Raw genomic sequence first — 18,857 nt, 5'->3', positions numbered from 1 at the left:
ATGGCAAAAGGCGGTTCTGTCAATGGCTGTTGCACAAGTGTATCATATCCAAGATTTTATTTACCGATGAGGCAAGGTTCACAAGAGATGGTGTTGCGTTTTCCATAGTCAACATGCACGAGCACATGTAAATCCACAAGGAGCTCAGGAAAGACGGCATCAGCACCGATTCTCAATGAACGTATAGGCTGGTGTACTTGGCGATAGATTAAAAAGATCATACGTACTACCAAAAACGTTAACTGGGGCGCATTACCTTGCTAGAAGCTGCGCTATTGCAGCAGTCAATACAAATGTTGTACATGCATGATGGCGCACCAGCACACATTCGTCACAATGTGTGCAAACATCTGTCGGGAGGGGGGGGGGGGGGTTGGTCACACCTCGCCAGTTCGTTCCCCAGACCTAAATTTTGGTTATGGGGACACTTGAAGCAACTGGTCTACGCCACAGCAATCAACTTTGTGCGGACACTACAGGGTCTCGTCTTCAGTACGTGCCAACAAATGCAAGAACAACGGGGTATACTTCAAAGGATGCGTCTTTCCTTACGCCGGAGGGGAAACGGGTGTATTGTCATGAATAGACGACACTTTGATCATAACCGGTAAACACGTGTTTATGGCAGGAAGTATGCATTTCCGGACCGAAATTTACAGGACTTATCTCAGAATGTATGTATTTCCGGACCCATATTTCTTTTCCTTTTTCTTCTGGTTCCTATTCATTTCAGATGTTTGCTGTGATTTTCCTGGCACTTGCGGCTCGAAATAGCTCTGTAGATGTTTAAGAGGTCCACGTCCTGATGTTCTTAAGCCAGGATATTCTTCTCCGGCCAAAGCTTCTCTTCCGTGGTATTTTTCCTTGCAGGATGATCTGGAGGAGGTGGTATCTGTTGTTGTTCGGCATGATGTGTCCCAGGGACTGGATCTTTCTTTCTTTCACGGTGGCCAGTACTTCTTCCTCTTTCTTCATTCTTCGTAGAACCTCGACATTTGTTACATGCGCTGTCCACAGTATTCTTAAAATTCTCCTGTACAGCCACATCTCAAAAGCCTCCAGCCGTTTACCCAACGATTCTGTCAGAATCAATGATTGAACACCATACAATAGGGTGGAAAATACGTAGCAGCGTAGACGTCTGATCTTCGTCGTCATTCCTAACTCATGACTCTTGAAAAGGTTACTTATCTTCTTGAAGACAGCCCTGGCTTTTCCATTTCGAGTTCTCACCTCATCAGAAAGCTGCCACTGGTCATTTATCGTACTTCCAAGGTATGTGGATTTATGTACTTGCTCTATATAATTTTGGCTTATCTTAATGTGACATGCAGGGACTCTATTTCTACTGATTATCATTGTTTTCGTTTATTGAGGGTTGACATCTGAGCCATATTCAGAGCTTTATTGTGCATGCCTATCGACAAGGTACTGCAAAATATCTTCACTAAGAGAAAATATTACTGTGTCGATTGTTTTACTCTGTCGAAAGCCTTCTGATAATCAATAAAGCTCTCATAAATGTCGCAATTCACGTCTCTGCGCCTTTGAAATAGTACATGGATGCTAAATAATGCTTCGCACGTGCCAAATGAATTTCTGAAACCAAAGTATGTAGAAGAAATTTGTTCTTCACAAATCTTGTAAATTCTTTGGTAAACGACCCTCAGAAAGGTGTTTAGTAGACTTATTTTTCGATGAGTACTGCCACCTCTCAACGTATTAAAAAAATTTTTTTGAACTCCTTGTTTATGTACCCACATATCTGCACACTATTTTATGCGTTATTCTGACAGTGATTTTGCAACCTAATGCTACTAAGCATTCTCTATGTTTTAGTGTGCAATTGTTTCATTTCGCATTTTTCATTATTATCGATGTTTTATGCAATTCCACGTATTATGAAAGGTTTTAAAAGTTAGAGATGCCTCGTACGTCCAGTTCAACACCCAAGAAATACTTCAAATTATATCTTACCAAAAGTTGTGCACATCTAGACTGTTGTTAACAGAGGGTAGCTACTAACTGTGAGCTTGGTGAATTACTGAAGGTCTTATATTGTTTTAGAGCTTGTGGAGCTGGTGATTCTAATGACCCACTTCTGTTAAGCCAACATACGTGTGTAAATGTTATTTTTGTTAATGTACGGTACTGACCTCGAGGGTCTTTTTTTCGGAGGGGAGGATTATGGGTTTTACTGGTCGTTTCCGTTCGAAGCTCCTCGCCCACTACGTTTCAATATGTTTCTGTTGCGCTTTTCGCTAAGTTGTAGCAGCAAATTTTCTGACTTTCCCAAGTAATTTAGAACACTTTTAGTTGCGTAATTATGGCACTGGTCCATTTCTTATGGAACCATAAACTTTTTCTGTGGTACTGGAAAGAGCCGTGGAAGAGCGCTTCAAATACGTAACATGTGTGAAATTTGATACTACCTTCTTGTTGATGAGAGGAAAATTGAGACGTACCTACGTATAGAGAACACCAGCGGATGTTTATAACGCCAACTGCTTTTCTTCAACCCTAACAGATGGTGGAAGTTTTTTAATAGCGTGTGTGTGACCATGGTGTGGTTTACGAGGCGTAAATCCTCACACTAAGTGGAAAAATAAATGAAACCTGTTCAGCCATGTAAGAAACGGGTCTCTGAAAAGTACTGAAACCTCCAAGACAAAAATTCTCAAACTCATAGAACTAGAGGTGTTCATTATGGATTATATAAAGTTCAGGATTACGTAATACGTTTTTCGTTGTTTCTACATTACCCCCGATTCGTATGTTACCGACGCACTACGATCTCTCTATGGCTCTACATTTCCTCTCACACGACTGGAGCAGTGTTTTGCCAAGAGCGGAAGAAAATCCAATTGAACACAATTCCGGGTTTATATGCGACGAAGCCCATAGCGATAGAAACTGTTTTCACGTCAAAGGTAGCGCTGCGACCTATTAACTGGACTTTCATATTATTCTGTACCAACACTGTGTATCGTTCCGAGCGCAAAACGTCTGCTGCAACTGATTTAAATCAACTGAGTTACGGGACCGACACTACAGTTCGGAAGCTTTATTGCTGCGCAGTCTGGCTGACCGGTAGAGGGACCGGCGGCAGCAGACGTAATCTGCGACAGAGAGACAGCGTGGTTCTTTCATTTAAAACTGTTTGCGCTGGAAATGCGCGGCTGATTTATCGCTGGTCACTGTTCGCGATGAAACGTTTATCCCGCCATGGAACTGTGCGTCCCGTTCAAGCCGCAATTTGCTGTTTCCGCACGCCAGTTTATTGAGGCAACAGAGCGCTTTGTTCCTCCACTAGCGTGTTTATGAAGGTTGCAATGTTCACATTTAATCTTCTGTAACGTTATCACCAGAGTGAGAGAGAAAGTAAAAATAAAAAGAACCTGACGCCCGGCAAAATGAGGATGGCCGTTCAAAGACTAAGCGCGCTCCTGTGATTAAAGATGTGAACTTAACTCGTCAGCTTAATGAAGTTCCCCCTAAAGTAACAACGCAGGGTGCAATTAACTCCGCTTTTTATGTCGTACGGTAACGGAATATAATCTTTTAACTAACTTGTTCCATCTCAGTAATACACCTGTTAAATATTTACACGCTGGTATAAGCGATGTAATTATCAGAGAGAGAAAGAGAGAGAGAGGATTGCGGCGTTGCATAATTACAATGCGTTTCCTTCTACCTGCTGCTTGAACTTAGACGATGCAATTACTATGGAAAAGCTTCGCTATCGGCAGATATTGCGTTCACAACAAAAATAACGGAAAGAGTGGTGATATGTCAAATGTCTGTAGGCGCTTTTAATTGGTAAGTTCGTCACAACGTAAAGTGCCTTCTGTACGCATTGATTTATTAAAATAATAAATATACACTTTCTCACATTATCGACTAAACCATATTAAATAAGAAACTTCAGATTACAAATCAATAAAAAGAAAAAAGTAATTCCTACTGAATATCATGAAATATACTTTTTTATCATAATAGACACCAAAGTACAAAGAATTCAAGATGCTCCGATACTACATAAATCTTTATTTCAGATGCTCATGTTGTCAGACAAAGGTGTTAGAAAATTAATGAAAAGCTGGCATATTTCCCTCAGTATTGTACCATAACTCATGCATGATCATTTCTTGGAGTAACTCATTCTCCTAGTACAAAATCGTTTATTATTGATTTCCTACTCACGTGCTAACTTTTCTATATTTAGAGCAATCTGCCATTCATGACACCAGGTAGAAAATGTTTCTATGTCATCTTGTATCCGTCCACAGTCACTCAACGACGACAAATTTCCGTACAGCACAGGATCATCAGCAACCAGCCGCAGATTTCTGTTTATCCTTGCTATGGGATCATTTATGTACCCAGAGAATAAGATGCATTCTGATGCGTTTGATGGCTAGGCAGCCACTGGTAGGGTTCCTGCACTTAACTTAGGATCCACTTAGCATCTAATAAATACACGAAACCCTCCCTTGCCAAATTTACCTTTATTGTAATTTTAATTAACGTGGAAACCATAAAAACACCAAACACGAAGGCAAAATGTAGGCATCTAAAAGCTACTTAAAAAAGGAATAAAATCACTTAAGAAACTTCCTCGCTGATTAAAACTGTGTGCCGGGCCGAGACTCGAACTCGGGACTTTTGCCTTTCGCGGGCAAGTGCTCTACCAACTGAGCTACCCAAGCACGACTCACGCCCCGTCCTCACAGCTTTACTTCTGCCAGTACCTCGCCTCCTACCTTCCAAACTTTGCAGAAGCTCTCCTGCGAACCTTGCAGAACTAGCACTCCTGAAAGAAAGGATATTGCGGAGACATGGCTTAGCCACAGCCTGGGGGATGTTCCCAGAATGAGATTCTGGAAAATCACTTACATTTGTTTTCACAAGAGGAGGATACAACGTCCCAATTCGGACGTCGCTAACACTTACATTTTACTGACATTAAATATAACAAGATAAATAACCATACATGTGACGGGAACAAATGAATAACACTATCAATCTCTACAGATGAGAATACGACTATATCCACGAAAGTCCGCGCCCTGGCAAGGGAGATACTTAACTTCAACATATAAGGTGATTACAGTAAGCCCTAATTCCAGTCGACAAACGTAGTAACGATATAAGCGAGAAAAATGTACTGAAGGAGGATAGCCGGATGTGCCGTAGTAAAAAGGACCACTATCAACCCCGTCAGGACATGTACCCCGTGAACACGTCAGTTTCAGGTACCTGAAACATACTCAGTCATTAGTAGCTTCTTAAAAACAATTATCATGAAAAGGCACAACGCGTAACACACTAAAAATATATAAACGACTACTTCACAGAACTAGCTCCTCTTTAGACAAAGCAAACAGCAGAATATTAATAACACGTAAAATACTTCTAACCTATAACAAACTAAGCTACCACGTAATAGAATATCGTCTTGAGATCATAGAATACTCAGTTTGACTTGCCTGTTTATAGGTCTTACAACTCAACAGTGTCAGCTTAAGCAAACCCGCGATTACAAAACTCGAAATATGACAGGAATAATGATTGAAGCCACTGACAATGCTAGGCTGCCACACAGACCAGACAATAGTAATTTACAGCGGCACACAACCGACCATACATCTCCAGTTTAGTATAAGCAGAATAAATAATTTTGTGTATAATAATTACTTACAGTACCACGACAACCTCCGAATAATACTTATTACCCATGGTAGGTGCTGGTATGGAAAGGCACCTTTAGTAATACAGAGTTCGAGTGTATTCACTTATTGGATGGGTTTCAACTTTACATCGCTTTCCACATAGCTCTCTGTTTACACACTTCTATAACTTTTGCAACTAAAGAAGGGCATATAACTGCACATATAACTGACACAGATTTGAGCAGAATAAAACAGTACCCTAGTATGGCGCAAATGGCTTCATTTGCTATACACGTGGGATACCTTGACCATTCAGTAATTCCGAAATATACTCAATAACGCGTGACAGCAAGACGTCGCCATGGTATCAGCTATTTATTTCATATAATTTCCTGCACAGATACAAGGCAGACGAAGCGTTTTCACATGCAACAGCGGCGAGCATCACACATTTCCTCCGTCACGCCATAGACATATCTCAATTTAAATGGCCAGTAACCAGAATCTATACATGCCCTCGCAGCAGAAAAGCCCCAAAACACAATAGTGTACCACCGCGATACCACACCCGAGATCCCATGAAGTCACTGCTATCTCTCGCTGACCCTGCCCATAGCGCACAGGCGTCGTACCACAGGCCTCACGCTAAACGACCCTGCGAACCTCCACTCCGGTGTCTCTTTTCTCCCCGTTAACCACCCGACCACCGTCTTGAATCGCGGAAGGCAATGATGGTGACCCTATAATCAATGGCAGCGCCATCTAGCGGGCCAACCATAGCGCCATCTGGTTTCCCCCTTCAAGCTAGACGAGTTTCGTTATTTGTAGTTTTTTCGTTTGATGCTTATTTCGTGAGATATTTGGCCCGGTGACTATCAATGGACCACACTGTATATACCAAATCTATGTCACAGAAATAAGGACACAATTTCTGGGCACAGTTGGGCGTTATAAGCAGAAAGCTATTACGTGATGTATTGCCTTTACGAATCAATACACTGCTTGTGCAGTGCTAAACTACAGTATTAGATATGCTCGTCTATTACTTTCCATAGTAATAAATTTTATGGATGTATTTGTATTTTGGACTATTTTTTACTAAATTTAATAGTCAGATTGCTTTTCCTAGTTTGTTCTCAGTGTGGTTAGAACTACGTCTTTTGCATCTATTGACAGTATCACTACTTTTGAGAGTAGTCTATGCTTTAAAGCACACACGATCAACATCATCGTCACTGCAGTTATGTGGCAATGTAAATACGTGTCTTACAATGATTAATTCTTTGATGAAAAGTGATTACAATAACATACGACGTAACATATTCACCTCCGTATATGGCACATTAACATTTTCTGTGTGTAGTACATTACACTTCGATTGTATGTTTAACATTTTTAACATTTTTCATGTCGATGAGGACCGCTTCACGACCGATCTGATGAAGAGACATTAGCATACTTTTTTTTTATTTTTGAAAAATATGTGATGTACTCTTGTTTTACGACTTTCATCCTTGATGAACTCCTCACTATGAATGAATGGAACAAACTGTACATCCAGTCTTAACACATGTTATCGACTTGAACTTCGTAATTGATGTTTCGACTACATGCATGAATACTATCTAGAAGTAAATGTGAGAACTCACCCTTCATCTCTCTAGGTGTTGTACAGGCAGAAAGATCGAAAAGAACCCGCCCCACAAACAGTACTCTGCAGACAGCCCATTAAACTGACTGTGCAATGTAAAGGTAGAATATTAGATATGCTACTCATTGTTATTGATTTAGTACCATGGCTTAATCTATGTTAGTGACCTAAGTAGTACCTGCCATTGCTTTTTGCTTGGTGTCACAATTTCCCATATTACATCTCCTAATACATCCGAAATAGCCAGTACCCTAAACCTACATGATGTCTATTGTTAACCATTAACGTGCATGTTACGTATGTCGCCGTTACAATATTTACTCTGTACAACTCCTGTTTACAATGTAAACCCTGATACCTGTTCTTGTTTAGCCTTAAGAATTAACAAAGTTTCTGAGGTATCCAATGTTTTCCAACACCAGACCCAGGCACACTCTCTCCACTGGCTGGTGTAACGCTCCTTATGGCAAACTCAGCAAAAATGGAGTGTGACTTCGTCCACAGAGCAGAACGCCCATGTAAACTGTACTGTGTGCACGTTGTTGGAGTTAACGGGTCGTCCCTCTGACCTTAACCGACCACTACATCACTGTCTAACCCAAAAAGCACGGGAAAAGTAGGGAAAGGACAAGCAAAGGGATGTACGTAGTCCCACGAGTTAAAATTTAAGTTCGTGCAACTACTGACGTACCTTGTTGTCCCAGACGATTCTCCAGCACTCTCTCAACCAAATCCCTACCCTCTTCGGATAGGTGCTACTACAGAACTGTGTCATTGGCTGATGTCTTCTGGCTGTCCACCTAGTTCTTCCGCAGTCTCCGTGACACCCTTTGTCAGAAAGACACCAGTTGTAACGAAAAAAAAAATGTTTCACTGAGTATGGGCGTGGTTTTCCATCAAAGGTGGGATGGGCGTGTGCAGTCGAAGGTGGTCCCTGTGAGGAGACAATAACTTCTTTATTACTTCTTACCAATCTATACAGGTTGGACTCCACCATCAAACTTATCAAAAAATAACTCAAATGACTCTAAGCACTATGGGACTTAACATCTGAGGTCATCGGTCCCCTAGACTTCGAACTACTTAAACCTACTAACCTAAGAACATCACACACATCCATGCCCGAGGCAGGATTCGATCCTGCGACCGTAGCAGCAGCGCGGATCTGGACTGAAGCTCCTAGAAACGCTCGGCAACAGCGGACGGTCATCTAACCTATCCTTAGTAACTGTGGACAGACACGAGGATTAACATAACAAGTCTTCAGTTATTCCTGCCAGCTCAAACAGTCTTTCGTTTTCATTTCTGTCTGCACAAACCATTCTGGTGCTGGAGTGGTAGGCAAGTTACCACAGCATACAGTGGTCGCGAGCTGCTTGGGAGAGCTGGCGTCTCCGGTATGCCGGCGCAGAGCTCGGAGCGGGTGACGAACACCGCTCATACCTTTCCAATGCACGGGACAGCTGCCGCGGTCGACCGGTGTTGCAGAAACTGCCAATGTTCCAGCTACACGGCCGCCACTGAAGACACTGAAGGGCAGAGGTGGGCAGCTGGCGGAGCGGTGGCTGCCCGGGCCGTTCAGGCAGCTGTCGTGGTCCGGCAGCGTCGATGGCGGCGGCTCCGTTTGACACAGATTGGGCTCCACAAACCACACTGCTGACTGACTGCTGAGGGACTGGTTTGGGAGGCTCTGATGCTGTTCCGGCTCGCTGACCTCGCGAATGGCGCGGCTTTAGTGTGTCAATCCAGATTATCTTGAATGAAGGCAATGACCAGCTGTCGATATCGGTTAGTGGGTCGGGTTGCAGTTCTTCCTGGTGAGCGGCCTGATTCATCATGCAGACTGCTGTGAAGAGGAAGTAGTAGAAGTCCTTTCAGCCCGAGTGTCGCTGGATAGCACCTGACTGGCTTCGGTGTGTGGCCTAAAGACTTTGGTCGCTACATATTCCAGATCGGTAGCAGTTTTGTCCCCATTTAATGTTACTTTGATTGTTCTACTTTTTCCCGGACGGAAAATACTTTACCGTATCATGTTTGACAGACAAAATCTAGGAGTCTCATTAGCTTAGACGTGAAGTGCTAACGAAACTTTCTTGTTTTGACTGTTAAAGAACGAACAAATAGAATATACACTGATGCAAAAATATTGTAACACCAAGAACCTCTTGTACGATATAAAAGATGGTTGCTAGGCGAGTTTCTACATCTGAAAGATAAGAGGGACGCTAGTAACGCCACTATAAGGATGCTAATCAGGTTTATTTAAATACATGCTGTAGTGGCGTACAAGACAGCCACGCCACTCGGAAGTAGCCGAAAGGCTCGCATTAAGCTCACGCAGATTGGCTTGAGGTCTGGAACAGGACAATGTCTTGAGAATTGCAATAAAGTACGAAAATATTGTAATACTTAACTTTAATCCACATTTGTAGAACATCGCTCTTGATGATACATGCTTCATAATATTAATTAGCAATTGAATACGGCGCCTTGCTAGGTCGTAGCAAATGTAGCTGAAGGCTAGGCTAACTATCGTCTCGGCAATTGAGAGCGTAATTGTAAGTGATCCCCTTCTGGCAAAGTCGTCTGTACAACTGGGGCGAGTGCCAGTACGTCTCTCTAGACCTGCCGTGTGGTGGCGCTCGGTCTGCAATCACTGACAGTGGCGACACGCGGGTCCGACGTATACTACCGGACCGCGGCCGATTTAAAAGGCTACCACCTATCAAGTGTGGTGTCCGGCGGTGACACCACACATGCTGTAGCGGTCGTGAGCATTAATTAACTTGGAGATTTTATATGATGAGTTGATATTAATCAGGAATGTGTTTAAGGTGACAAAGACGCTATTATCAACAGCCCACTGAGTTTGAACGAGGTCAGGTAATAGAGCTACGAGAAACTGGACGTTACATCTGCGGCATTGCAGGAAAATTTGACAGGAATGTACCCACTATACATGACTGCTGGCAGCGGCAGTCACAAGAATGTACAGTCGCTAGATGACCGGGTTCCGGGCGGCAACGTGGCATCACCGAGAAGGAAAACCATCGTGTTCGCCGTATGCTCTGGCGCCGATGCTCTGGTGCATCGTACCGCATCTGCAGCAGCAATTTGAACAGCAGTTGGCACAACTCCTAGAGAAATGCCCTGAAGCGTACAATCCACGAAACCCATACCAGATCCATTTGTGACTTCAGTGGTGTCAAGTGGGGTCCCACCGGAGGGAAAGGTGGAGGCCTTCTGTGTTTTCTGATGAGAGGTGGTCCTGCTTCTGTACCAGTGATGGCTGTACGCTGGTTTGAAGGAGGCCAGTTAAGGGGCTGCAGCCGATCTGTCTGCGTGATAGACACACTGGACCTACACCTGCAAATCTGTGTGTCAGTATGGTGATTCGACCTGCTGAGAAGCCAGTCATGAACAGTATTCTAGGAGTTGTTTCCCAACAGGATAACACTCGCCCACTTACCGCTGTTGTAATCCAACAGGTCCTATATAATGTCGACACTCTGACCTGCTTGATCATCAGATCACCAGTCACGGTGGCCCAAGACATGTTACCTAGGTAAATTTACTGTAAATTAATTTTTTTGTGTGGACATTTTTCCCGACAGTTTGTTATTACATTTTATCGAGAAGAGAATTTCCTTGAGTGCTAATCAAACGCCCTGGGTCTCGGGTTCGTTTCCAGACGCTCTTTGGGTTTCTGGAGCAAACAGATCACCAGTCACGGTGGCCCAAGACATGTTACCTAGGTAAATTTACTGTAAATTAATTTTTTTGTGTTGACATTTTTCCCGACAGTTTGTTATTACATTTTATCGAGAAGAGAATGTCTTCAGCCAAGAAGTAACGAAGAGGAAAAACGTCCTTGAGTGCTAATCAAACGCCCTGGGTCTCGGGTTCGTTTCCAGTCAATCTTTGGATTTCTGGAGTAAACAGATCACCAGTCACGGTGGCCGAAGACTACGAGAAGTCGTCCACATTCTACCAACGGCCTGAACAAAAGTGGATGACGGAGCCGTTAAAGCTTCCGGATATTCTCCGTCCTCTTACAATATATAAGTCTTGCGCTGTTTTTCTTACAAAATTTTGACGATGCTCATGTTGCTGAAGGTTAATTTAGGCAATCGCATTCACGCTTTATATTCTTCCCCCAAGCGTATTATAAAGGAGGAGATAAGTGTTTAACGTTCCGTCGACAGCGAGGGCATTAGAGAAGGAGCGCAAGCTCGGGTTAGGAAAGGATGAGGAAGAAAATCGGCCGTGCCTGTTCAGAGGAACCATCTCGGCATTTATCTGGAAACATGCTATAGTCATGTTAACTGAGTCTTCCGTCGGGGCAGGCCGCAGTGGCCGTGCGGTTCTAGACGCTACAGTCTGGAACCGAGCAACCGCTACGGTCGCAGGTTCGAATCCTGCCTCGGGCATGGATGTGTGTGATGTCCTTAGGTTAGTTAGGTTTAATTAGTTCTAAGTTCTAGGCGACTGATGACCTCAGATGTTAAGTCGCATAGTGCTCAGAGCCGTTTGAAACATTTGAACCAATCTTCCGTCGGTTCTTGGTAGAACAACATTATAATGAATGAAAAGCTCCAGTTTGCTTTTGTTCTGTAGTATTAATTTTATTGCGTTAACCGGTTTTCGGCTTACCGGGCCATCTTCAGACATTTGATCAGTAAATGTCTGAAGATGGCCTTAACAGAAACGTTTGTTTTGTATAAAGTATCAATACTGTTTGTCATTTCAGGAATATATATATATATATATACACATTAAGGACAGTATGGCCCTAGCGGTGCTAAAATAGTAAGTGACGACGATACAGAAGCTCACACGGCAATGCTCACGCATGTGTTTAAATCTGTTTTTAAGAAATGTATATATAGGGAAGTTACTGTGCATGCATTTCTTACTGTGCATGCATTTCTTAAAAACAAATTTAAACACATGCGTGAGCATTGACGCCAGTCCAAATATCAAACGACTACGAAAGGCGCCAAGTCATAAGGTACATGAACAATCACACAAGCACATAAAAAGTTCGAGAGTTACGTATTTATTAGGTTCTTCACGACAGTTTGCCAATAAATTCAACAGATGCACACTATGGAACAACATTAAGGACAGTATGGCCCTAGCGGTGCTAAAACAGTAAGTGATGACGATACAGAAGCTCACACGTCAGCAAGCAGCAATTTAAACAATTGTCGTTTTAAAGCTAAAAATATGACTGGCTGCGAGAACTGTCAGAAGCGTGAAGATAATAAATAAAACGAAAAGTGTGATAAGCGAATGTTACGGAATTCAATAGCAAAAGGTCTGTGATAATAACCCCAAGGTGTACGTTGACTAAAATAAAGAAAAAACTAACAGGATGTTGTAGTACAAATTGTACCAACAGTGTCCATGTATCTGCAATTCGTAAGCCAATAAAAACATGAAACACTCAAGGGCTACCTCACGTAGTGGTGGATCCTGATACCAGGAATACGTAGCTCTAGGAGGCGTAAATGCGTAATGTACTGCAAAAGAATTCTCAGAAATAAATAGACCAGGGCAGTTAACGTTATCTCACGTGGAAACTATCTCGTGAAACCTGGTATCAGGAATATATTATATAGGGAGGTTACTGTGCATGCATGAAACGGTGAGATTAGAAAAAAAGCAGCAATGCTGTTTACAAAAAATTAAACAATTCCATCGTTACAGCATTTGAAATTCCTATTAAAACACTGAATGAATTCGGAGGTGCTACGACGGTATAATCCTTAAGAGTGTGTAACACAAGTGACCGGGAAACATACCTGGGAACATCTGAAAGAAAAATGTAGTTCTCGCAAAACCTTGTGAGTAAATACAGCGATGTTACTCTTGCCGTCATGGAGTACCGATTGACGAAACTATGAGAGCACAGTGCAACGTTGTGGGCATCTCACCTCCTCAGACCTAACACAGTCTTACGTAATTCCTTCTCCAAAGAAAAATAAATATTCCAGAATTTGAATGAATAACAGCTGCAAACATGAAAACATAAATATGCAATGAAGAGCCAAAGAAACTGATACACTTGCTTAAATGTCGTGTAGGGCCCCGGCGGACACGCAGAACTGCCGCAACACGAAACTGGCATGGACTCAACTAATGTCAGGAGTAGTTCTGGAGGGAATAAACACCATGAATCCTGCAGGGCTGTCCGAAAATCAGATTGCTTCTGAACAGCACGTTGCAAGGCATCCCAGATATGAAACTTCCTGGCAGATTAAAACTGTGTGCCCGACCGAGACTCGAACTCGGGACCTTAGCATTTCGCGGGAAAGTGCTCTACCATCTGAGCTACCGAAGCACGACTCACGCCCGGTCCTCACAGCTTTACTTCTGCCAGTATCTCGTCTCCTACCTTCCAAACTTTACAGAAGCTCTCCTGTGAACCTTGCAGAACTAGCACTCCTGAAAGAAAGGATACTTAGCCACAGCCTGGCGGGTGTTTCGAGAATGAGATTTTCACTCTGCAGCGGAGTGTGCGCTGATGTGAACCTTCCTGGCAGATTAAAACTGTGTGCCCGACCGAGACTCGAACTCGGGACCTTTGCCTTTCGCAGGCAAGTGCTCTACCATCTGAGCTACCGAACCACGACTCACGCCCGCTCCTCACAGCTTTACTTCTGCCAGTATCTCGTCTCCTACCTTCCATACCTTACAGAAGCTCTCCTGCGAACCTTGCAGGGCTAGCACTCCTGAAAGAAATGATACTGCGAAGACATGGCTTAGCCACAGCCTGGGGGATGTTTCCAGAATGAGATTTTCACTCTGCAGTGGAGTGTGCAGCGCACATTCCGCTGCAGAGTGAAAATCTCATTCTGGAATCATCCCAGATATGCTCAATAATGTTCATGTCTGGGGAGTTTGGTGCCGAGCGGAAGTGTTTAAACTCAGAAGAGTGTTCCTGGAGCCACACTGTAGCAATTATGGTTTGTGTGGTGTCGCATTGTCCTGTTGGAATTCCCCAAGTCCGTCAGAATGCACAATGGACACGAAAGGATGCAGATAATCAGACAGGATGCTTACGGACGTGTCTCTGTCAGAGCGTATTTAGACGTATCAGGGGTCCCATATCGTTCCACTTGCAAACGCCCCACATCATCGTGGAGCCTCTAGCAGCTTGAAAAGTCTCCTGCTGACATGCAGGGTCCACGGATTCATGATGTTGCCTTCATACCCGTACACGTCCATCCACTCGATACAATTTGAAACGAGACTCGTCCGACCGGCCAACATGTTTCCAGTCATCAACAGTCCAATGTCAGTGTCGACGGGTCCAGGTGAGGTAAAGTTTTTCGTCGTGCAGTAATCAAGGGTACACGATTAGGCTTTCGGCTCCGTAAGCCCAAGTCGATGATGTTTCGTTGAATGGTTGGCACGCTGACACTTGCTTATGGCCCATCATTGAAATCTTTTGTAATCTGCGGAAGGGCTGCACTTCTCTCACGTTCAACAATTCTTTTCCGTCGTCGTTGGTCTCGTTTTTGCAGGATGTTTTTCAGGCTGCAGCGATGTCGGTGATTTGATGTCTTACCGGATTCCTGTAGTAGGTAGTAGGAGTAATCCACTAAATTACTGGCTGATATTATTAACGTCGATGTGCAGCAGGATTCTGGAACATCGTTCTTGTGAAACACCACTAGCTCCTTCTCCACAAGAAGTGTTCAGTGCTATTGACAAGGGATTTCAAATTGATTACGTATTTCTAGAGTTCCAGAAGGCTTTTGACACTGTACCACACAAGCGGCTTGTAGTGAAATTGCGTGCTCATGGAATATCGTCTCATTTACGTGACTGGATTCATGATTTTCTGTCGAGGGATCACAGTTCGTAGTAATTCAAGGAAAGTCATCGAGTAAAACTAGAATGACTTCTGGCCTTCACCAGCGTAGTCTTATAAGTCCTTTTTTGTTCCTTACCTATATAAACGATTTAGGAGAGAATCTGAGCAGCCCCCTTACGTTGTTTGCCGATGACGCTGTCGTTTGTCTACTGGTAAAATCATCATAAGATCAAAACAAATTGCAACACAAATTAGAAAAGCTATCTGTATAGCGCAAAAATCCGAAATTGAGCCTAAATAACGAAAAGTGTGAGGTCACTCACATGAGTGCTAAAAAGAATCCGTTAAACTTCGGTTACACGGTAAATCAGTCAAATCAAAAGGCCGTAAATTCAACTAAATATCTAGGAATTACAATTACGAAAGACTTAATTTGGAAGGAACACACAGAAAATGTTGTGGGGGAGGCTAAACAAAGACTGCATTATATTGGCAGGACATTTAGAAAATGTAACAGATCTACTAGAGAGACTGCCAGATCTACTAGAGAGACGCTACGCTTCTCCGTCCTCTTTTAGAATATTGCTGGGCGGTGTGGCATCCTTACCAGACGGGACTGACGGACAACATCGAGGAAGTTCAAAGAAGGGCAGTACGTTTTGTATTATCACGAAATATGGGCGAGAAAGTCAACTCAAATGATACAGGATTTGGAGTGGACATCATTAAAACAAAGGTGTTTCTCGTTGCGGCGGGATCTTCTCACGAAATTTCAATCACCAACTTTCTACTCCGAATGCGAAAATATTTTGTTGACATCGACCTACATAGGGCGAAACGATCATCATAATAAAGGAAGGAGAGTCAGATCTCACACGGAAAGGCATAGGTGTTCGCTTTTTCCGTGCTTTGTACGAGAGTGGAATAATAGAGACTTATTTTGAAGATGATTCGATGAAAATTCTGCCAGGCATTTAAGTGTGAATGCCGGGTATCCATGTAGATGTAGTTATTGCTCATAGCTACGTTTTCTTTTTTTTCTCTAGAAACATATATATCGTCCATTTTTATTACATCTACATCTACATCCGTACCCCGCAAGCCACCTGACGGTGTGTGGCGGAGGGTACTTTGAGTACCTCTATCGGTTCTCCCTTCTATTCCAGTCTCGTATTGTACGTGGAAGAAGGATTGTCGGTATGCCTCTGTGTGGTCTCTAATCTCTCTGATTTTATCCTCATGGTCTCTTCGCGAGATATACGTAGGAGGGAGCAATATACTTCTTGATTCCTCGGTGAAGGTATGTTCTCGAAACTTCAACAAAAGCCCGTACCGAGCTACTGAGCGTCTCTCCTGCAGAGTCTTCCACTGGAGTTTATCTATCATCTCCGTAACGCTTTCGCGATTCCTAAATGATCCTGTAACGAAACGCGCTGCTCTCCGTTGGATTTTCTCTATCTCTTCTATCAACCCTATCTGGTACGGATCCCACACTGGTGAGCAATATTCAAGCAGTGGGCGAACAAGTGTACTGTATCCTACTTCCTTTGTTTTCGGACTGCATTTCTTTAGGATTCTTCCAATGAATCTCAGTCTGGCATCTGCTTTACCGACGATCAACTTTATACGATCATTCCATTTTAAATCACACCTAATGCCTACTCCTAGATAATTTATGGAATTAACTGCTTCCAGTTGCTGACCTGCTATATTCTAGCTGAATGGTAAAGGATATTTCTTTCTGTGTATTTACAGCACATTACACTTGTCTACATTGAGATTCAATTGCCATTCGCTGCACCATTACCAAGGATTATGTTGATTTTGGTCCTCTATCGTCGACGCATCTGGTAGCTATATGTAAGTTGCGACTCAGTTCGCTGTTGTGCGCGCATTGTAGAAGGCAGGTGTTATTAAATATAAGGGAATACTTTTTGCATTTTTGGCACTTTGAAACTGCTCATTGGGTATTTTTCTTTTTTTTTCGCAGAGCCGTGTAAGGATTCCGTAAAACATACAACTGATTTGTTCTACAAGAACTTACATTTCGGATGTTGGATGGTGCTCGAAGTAAGGTAGTTGCTTTAGCCGATTTAATTCTCGAGTGCACAGCCCCCTACAATGAGCTGGATAGTTAATGGAAAATCACCACCATCATAGTACTACCGTATTTTACGGACTATTGGACGCGCTTGTTTCTTTGAAAAATTGTCTCCAAAATTCAGGTGCGTCTTATACTCGAAATTAATATAAAAAGTCCAGTGTTTGAATTAAATTACCCGCCTATCTGAAAAATGGCCATAAATTCGACGCCGCGATAAACCTGTCTCTATCTTGGCAACACTGGATGCACCCGGCAGCAGTGCACCGGTGCGACGAACGTGAGTTGCGGGGATTCACGAGCAAGCTAATAACACTGTCTGCCTCCCGCCCAACATCACAAACCCAGAACACTGTCTAGCTTGTGATGCGTCATTGTAGTGCACGGTGCCTGCAGACTTGAACTAAAAGCGATTTGTATTATCGGTAGCAGCACAATATTTTTGTTAGCAGCTAGCTTTCGGAGTATGCTGATGCATTAGCTCCATACTTAACAATCATATACAACCGTTCGCTCGACGAAAGATCCGTACCCAAAGACTGGAAAGTTGCCCAGGTCACACCAATATTCAAGAAAGGTAGAAAGAGTAATCCACAAAATTACAGGCCCACATCGTTAACGTCGATGTGTAATAGGTTTTTGGAACATATATTTTGTTCGAACATTATGAATTACCTCGAAGAAAACAGTCTATTGACACACAGTCAACACGGATTTAGAAAACATCGTTCCTGCGGATCACAACTAGCTCTTCGTTCACATGAAGCGTTGAGTGCTATTAACAAGGGATTTCACATCGATTCCGTATTTCTGGATTTCCGGAAGGCTTTTGATCCGGTACCACACAAGCGGCTTGTAGTGTTATTGCGTGCTTGTGGAATATCGTCTCAGTTATGTGACTGGATTTGTGATTTCCCGGATTTCCTCTCAAAGAGGTCACAGTTCGTAGTAATTGACAGAAAGTCATCGAGTAACATGTGATTTCTGGCGCTCTGCAAGTTAGCGGTATAGGCCCATTGCTGTTCCTTATCTATGTAAACGATTTGGGAGACAATCTGAGCACCTGTCTTTGATTTGAAGATGACGCTGTCGTTTATCGACTAATATAGTCATCAGAAGATCAAAACAAACTGCAAAACGATTTAGAAAAAGTATCTGAATGGTGCAAAAAGTGGCAGTTGACCCTGAATAATGAAGAATGAGAGGTCATCCACTTGAGTGCTAAAAGGAACTCGTTAGACTTCGGTTACACGATAAATCAGTCAAATCTAAAAGCCATAAATTCAACTAAATACCTAGGTATTACATTTAAGAAAAACTTAAATTGGAAGGAACATATAGAAAATGTTATGGGGAAGGCTAACCAAAGACTGCGTTTTATTGGCAGGGCACTTAGAAAATGTAACAGACCTACTAAGGAGACTGCCTACACTACGCTTGTCCGCCCTCTTTTAGAATACTGATGCGCGGTGTGAGATCCTTACCATATAGGATTGACGGAGTACATTGAAAAAGTTCAAAGAAAGGCAGCACGTTTTGTATTATTGCGAAATATGGGAGAGAGTGTCACAGAAATGATACAGGATATGGGCTGGACATCATTAAAAG

The sequence above is a fragment of the Schistocerca serialis genome, chromosome 8 (assembly GCF_023864345.2).
Source record: "Schistocerca serialis cubense isolate TAMUIC-IGC-003099 chromosome 8, iqSchSeri2.2, whole genome shotgun sequence".
Lineage (NCBI taxonomy): Eukaryota > Metazoa > Arthropoda > Insecta > Orthoptera > Acrididae > Schistocerca > Schistocerca serialis.
The sequence above is the reverse complement of the archived record's forward strand: the minus strand, read 5'-3'. Positions refer to the sequence as shown.